The sequence below is a fragment of the Alligator sinensis genome, unplaced genomic scaffold, assembly GCF_000455745.1.
Source record: "Alligator sinensis unplaced genomic scaffold, ASM45574v1 scaffold1054_1, whole genome shotgun sequence".
Classification (NCBI taxonomy): Eukaryota; Metazoa; Chordata; order Crocodylia; family Alligatoridae; genus Alligator; species Alligator sinensis.
The window spans coordinates 15,462-21,829 of record NW_005842480.1 but is presented as its reverse complement, the minus strand read 5'-3'; the positions used below and the strand labels follow the sequence as shown (position 1 = coordinate 21,829).

At 55.2% G+C, this 6,368-nt stretch overlaps 2 non-coding genes across 2 annotated transcripts; both read left to right on the top strand.

Annotated features, from left to right (window-relative positions):
- The first annotated feature begins 2,453 nt into the window (after positions 1–2,453).
- Positions 2,454–2,526, top strand: TRNAA-UGC. The gene has a single exon. It is a non-coding gene; the product is annotated as a tRNA-Ala (tRNA).
- Positions 2,527–4,084: 1,558 nt separating this feature from the next.
- On the top strand, positions 4,085–4,180 carry TRNAY-GUA. The gene is made up of 2 exons: positions 4,085–4,121; positions 4,145–4,180. It is a non-coding gene; the product is annotated as a tRNA-Tyr (tRNA).
- Positions 4,181–6,368: the final 2,188 nt, after the last annotated feature.

Sequence of the window (6,368 nt, the reverse complement as noted above, 5' to 3'; positions counted from 1 at the left end):
CAAGATTACCGTTTGTGTCTTGCAGGGGCCCTACATTGCCTGGTGCCCTCTTCTTGCTCCCAATGTACTTGAAAAAGGACTTTTTGTTGCCCTTAATCCTGGACGCTAGCCTGAATTCCATCTCTGCCTTGGCCTTCCTAATAGCCCTCCTACACTCCCGGGCTGAGGAGGAGTACTCCTCCTTGGTGATAGCTCCTCCCTTCCACTGGTTGTACACCTCCCTTTTAGTCCTCAGGCATTGCTGAATGCCCTTGCTGAGCCAAGGGGGTTTCTGAGCACTCTTACCCCTCTTGTTTCTCTCAGGGATTGTTATCCTTTGGGCCTGGAGGATTGCCTCCTTAAGGTATGACCATCCCTCATGGACTCCCATCTCCTCTACCTTCTGGCCCTTCGGTACCTCCCCCACTAGTCTCCTAAGCTCATTGAAGTTGGCCCTTCTGAAGTCAAGGGCTTTAGCCTTGGTGTAAGCCCTTGACGCCCTGCGCTGGATAGTGAAATCCAGCAGGTGATGATCGCTATTGCCCCAGTGGTCAAGGACCTGCAGTCCCCTCACCAGGTCATCCTCCGTGGCCAGGACCAGGTCCAGCAAGGCGTTACCCCTAGTGGGGCTGTGCACTTTCTGGATAAGGTGAAGGTCCGGTAATACAGCCAGGAACCTACGCGAGCGGTCAGACCTGGCTGCCTGCTCTTCCCAGCAGATGTCTGGAAAGTTCAGGTCACACATGATGACCATGTCCCTTGACTTAACTGCCTCCGTGAGCTGACTTAATAATTCCTGGTCTAGCTCTTCCCCTTATCTGGATGGTCTGCAGTAGATCCCCACTATTAAGTCCCTTTCCCCTTGACTTCCTTGTATTCTAACCCAGAGCACTTCAGTGTGCCCCTCCTCTGACCATGTGCTGCTCTTTGAGGATGTGTATTTCCCTTTGACGTAGAGCGCCACACCCCCAACTTTCCTCCCTGTCCTTACCCTCCTGTGCAGCCTATAGCCCTTGATATTCATCACCCAGTCATGCGTTGGGTCCTGCCATGTTTCTGTGAGCCCCACTGTGTCTGGGTCAGCGTCAGCTAGCAGGTCTCTTGCACCTGCCACGTGCCCTTGCTTGCTCAGCTGCACCACACCGCACATGCAGCAAAACAGCCCTCCGAGGAGGCACAAAGGAACAAGCCCTTTTGCTAGTCCCCATTTCAGCTGCAGCTGTAGCATGGGCATGCTGGGACAAACGGCAGCTCACGGAGCTAGAGAATGTGGGCATGATACCACTGTATCTCATATGCTTAGTGACCATCTGAGCTAATTCCCCTTCTAGTTTAAGGTCTTTTGGGTCTCCAAACAGAAAGTTGGAGGCTCTCCACACCAGGCAAGGGCAGGTTCCCTCTGTGAATGCCAGAGGGCTGCGGCTGGGCCCACCCGGCCTCCTCGGCACACCTCGGGCAAGCCAGAGGGCAACAACACTGCTGAAATGAAGGTGGACCCAGCCCCAGCTTGGGCCCTCTGCTCACCTGGTTGTTACATAGCCCGAGCTGCGGTCCTCCAGCACCGTTGGATTGGCCAAGGCCGGGGCCAGACTTATCGGGGGGCAAACTCCACCTCTCGACCCGCACCCACCCCTGTGCTGGGCACTCTGCTGGCCCGGGCAGGGTGGTATGGGATTGTCCTGTCCTGTCCCAGCAGCACTGTCCCCGTCCCAGCACAGCACCTCCATTTCAGTGCTCCATCCTTATTGTGGTCATGCAGGGATAAAAGGACACTTGGACTGCTAGAGAATGTGGGCAAACGATCTCACGCCCTCTAAAATGCGAAGCAAGCACTCCACCACCTGAGCTAATTCCCCTACACGCCCATGCAGTTTAACATTAACTGAGTCCCTGGCAAACACAAATTGGAGCCCCCACCCCCCGCACCGTCAGGCAAGGGCAGGTTCCCTCTGTACCTGCTTGGGGGCTGTGGCTGGGCCAACTGGACCTCCGTGGCATGTCCAGGGTGATCCAGGGGCCAGGGACCATGAGCACCACTGAGGGTCATGCAGGCAGTGCTGTGGTCCCCAAGCACTGTGGGACAGGCTGGGACCAGGGTTGGCTTGGGGGACACACACACATGAGGCTTTGGGCAGAGCCAAAGGTGCCCTCCATCTAGACATGATTTCCGTTTCTGTCCCTGGGCCAGCCCCTTCGGCACCTTTGGTTCTGCCCAAAGCCTCATTCCCCCACCAGCCGACCCTGGCCCCAGCCTGTCCAACAGTGCAGGGGGACTACAGTGCTGGCTGCATGACCCTCAGTGATGTTCATGCCCCCAGGCTCACCCTGCATATGCCAAGGAAGCCGGGTCGGCTCAGTAGCAGCTGCCTAGGAGGCACAGAGGGAACCTGCCTGGACCTGGTAGTGGGGAGGGGGGGGTTCCAATTTTCTGTTTGCCCAAAGACACAATTAATCTTAAGCTACTTCCATATCTAGGGGAATTAGCTCAGGTGGTAGAGTGCTTGCTTTGCATGTGAGAGGTGGTGGGATCGATACCCACATTCTCCAGCAGTTGATTTCATATTTTATCCTGGCATAAAAGAGCAAAAGGTGCAGTGCTGAGATGGAGGGGAATGGTCCTTGCAGGAGGGCTTTTTCTGCATGAGGGGTGTGGGGTGGCTCAGCAAGCAAGGGTAAGCGGGAGGCACAAGAGAGTTCTTGGATTGGAAAAAGAACAGGGGAGCGCGAGTCAATCGGGATTCAAGCCTACAGTCTAGAGTCTTGGAATTAGCTCAGGTGGTAGAGTGAATACCCATGAGCACCCAAGACCTGGTGAAGGGTGAACCCGCTTCCTGGTGCTCTGTGCAGAGCCCAAGCAGAACGGGCGCCAAACAGCCTGCTGGCAAGCTCTATGCCCACATGCCCACACCCCTGTGAGCTGCCAGGGGGAAAAGGGGGCACTGGGCCCAACTCAGCCCAGCTGGGGATCGTCAGGCTGGGGTTGGGAATTTAGCCCAGCTGTGCTGAGATGCCTTCCCCGCTTGATCCTAGTGCTGGGGAGGGAAACTGAGTGATGGGGCTCAGTTCCCTACTCCCGCCCAATTGCAGCACTGGGCAGGGGAATTGAGCTGGGGCTCAGCTCCCTTCCCCTGCGCTGTGATTGGCTTCTCACAGCCCAGCCGTGGCAGACAGGTAGAGCCAGGGCTGCGCTCCCCACCATGGCTGAGCCTGGAGCCACTGGGAGCACAGCTCTGGTTCTCCCCTGCCTCCCACCACTTGGCTGCTTCAAAACTTTTTGAAATGTTTCTGTTAGACCCCGACTCCATGCGGCGCCCAATGACTAGGGAGACGACGGCCCAATTACCCATGGATCCTGTTACTCACTAGCCAGAGCAAGCAGGGAGCAAACACCAGCACACGTTGCTTGCAACAGCTTTATTCACAATCGAGACTGCTTTGGACTAGCTCCCCAAAAAAACAACAAACCGGGGAGCTGCAGCGAACGATAGTTTATTTCTATACATTTTGCTTTATACTCATTAACATTCGCTCCACCTTCTTCTGTTCCACCCATTTCTCCTCCCATCTCAAGCTCCGCCTCTGTTTACTGTTTGCTGCATTAGAATGAAATTGCCTATGCATTTTACTCATTTACATGTCTTTTTGCTATAAGTGCGTGTCCAAGACCTTGACTTCTCGTCTTTGGTCAATGGGCGGACTTTGACCAAAACCTGGAAGCTTCTGGAGGCTTCTTCACCAATCACCATTCACCTTTTTGCATATGTTCATCTCAGATTCTGTTACCAATGATGTGTTGTTTTTCACGTTCCAGTCTGTTTATCTCTCCCAGTTTTTGCCATCTTTGACATTTTTGGGCACCTTTATCTTATCTCGTTACTTGCTGTAGCTGGCTCACAGCACACAGACTCACGCACATTAACTTGCTGCTTTTCCCGCAGAAAATGCTTGACACAGTTAAGATGGTTACTTAGCATAAGCAAATGGGCGGCTTAGCTATCATTCTGCCTTGTGGTCAGCAGCATTGCTAGGCCACAGGTAAAGCCTTTGTATTCAGCTGCAAATCCAGTGCTCCCTACTCATCCAAATTACTGCTACCTGAGCAGTTCCTTTGATAGCTCAGCTGGTAGAGCGGAGGACTGTAGAGGTGCAGTCTAGGCCCATGGGGATCCTTAGGTCGCTGGTTCGATTCCTGCTCAAAGGAGACATGGTTTTACCCCATCCTCATCAATAAAATAAGCGACTGCGGCATTGATGCCTGCACTGTTGGTAAAAAATCGGTTGACGGGGTGCACCCAGAGAGTAGTGGTGGATAGGTTGTACTCAACTTGGCAAGATGTGATGAGTGGGGTCCCCCAGGCCTTGGCCTTCAAGCCCACACTGTTTAACATCTTCATCAGCGACTTGGACGAGGGCGTGGAAAGCACACTGTCCAAGTTTCCTCATGACACTAGGATGTGGGGGAAGGTGGACACACTTGAAGGGAGAGAGAGGCTGCAACTAGATTTAGACAGACTACAAAAGTTGGCAGACCCACCCCCCGCCGCACCAAGGCCCCTGCCCCGCCGGAGCTGAGCAACAGGTATGCACCTCTTGCCACTCCAGCGGAGCCTGATGAGTTGCCGGCTCCCGCAGGCAACATGGCTCTCCTCTGGACTCTCTCAAGCTTCTTGACATCCTTCTTAAATTGTGGAGCCCAGAATTGGATGCAGTACTCCAGCTGTGGCTTCACCAAGGCCGAGTACAATGGAAAGATGACATCCTGAGTGGGGAGGGACGGGCTGTCCTCGCCTGTCTCGATGGTGCTGGGGTGGTGGCTGCCCACAGATGGCAGGGAGTGGAAGAGGAAGCAGGAGTGGGAGTGGGGCGAAGCAAGGGGCCATCTGGCAGCAGACACCCTCGGAAGCCACCACTGCCTGCAGCGAGCCCTACGCCCACACCTATCCCTTGGCCCTGACCCGGCTGGAAGTGAGGAGGCATGTGCTGTTTTCTCCGGACGCCGATGGCCATGGTGCCTGCCTGGGCCATGCTGCCCCTTGTGCTCCAGGGGGCCCCTGATTGTCAAGGGCCCCTGGGACCAGGCCCCACAGTCCCAAGCATTAATCTGCCCCTGCCTGCATGCTCGCCAGGCCTGCTGCCCCCCTCCCATTGCTGCAGGCCAGCACAGCTCTTCCTCAGCCCCCACCAGCCACAGCTCCCTTCACCCCCACACCCTGCCCCAAGTGACATAGTCTCTTATGCCCCCCATGCACAACAGCCGAAGAAGAGGGACTCCCAGACAACCAGAACGAGACAACTGCCAGCTGTGGACCTCCCAGCAGCAAGCTCCGGAAATCTATGGCTTCATTCCAGGATGCCCCCATCGTGGGGCTCCCTGAGACACATCCCACCCTGGGGCATCTATCACCACTGCCCCCCAGGTATAGGGGGAAGCCTCTTCTGCTCTGGGTCCCCACCAAAAGATCAAGCCCTCAGAAGGCAGGAATGGGGCAGGGAGGCCAGAAACCCATGCAAGAAGGTCCCCACCAATGTGCCACAGTGCCTACCTCTGCCACTTTCTGAAGGGTGCTGAGGATTCCCAGCCTGAGAGCCCATAGGCCCTGATCCACAGCTTGGCTCTAGAAGTGTTGCTAGAGGAGCCCTCCCTTCCCTTCAACAGTACTGAGCTGTGGGGGGGTGGGCATGGCCAGGCTCCAGCAGGATGCTCGATGCTCTGATTAGGAAGGGTTTCTGCCCCCCCTCCCCCCAGCAACTTGCTGGCTAGCTGAGATTTACATACAATTTGATTATGCAGGAGGGCAAATTTATCACCCCATCAGCAAAACAGAAGGATCTCTCATTAGTTCAATAATCACCTATTGGAATTCACCATCCAGCGCAGGGTGGCAAAGGGCTGCAACAAGACAGCAGCCTTGGCCTTCAGGAGGGCAAATTTCATTGAGCTAAGGAGACTAGTCAGGGAGGCACTGAGGTCCCAGAGGGGTGGGGAGTTGGGAGTCCAAGAAGAGTGGTTGTTCCTGAAGGAGATGATCCTCCAAGCGCAAAGGGAGGCAATCCCAACACGGATCAAAGCAGGCAAGAGTGCTCAAAAGCCCCCATGGCTCACCAAAAGCATCCAGGAATGTCTCAGAGCTAAGAAGGAGATGTACAACCACTGGAAGGGAGGGCCCATCACCAGGGAGGACAATACCTCGGTTGCTTGGGATTTCATAGTTTCATAGCTGGTTGGGTAAGAAGGGACCCGAGCAGATCAGCAAGTCCAACCCTCTCCCATGGATGGAAAGAGTACTGGGGACCCCAGCAAGGTATTCATCTAGCCTCCTCTTAAAGACCCCCAGGGTAGGAGCCAGCACCACTTCTCTTGGAAGTTGGTTCCAGGTCCTAGCCGCCCT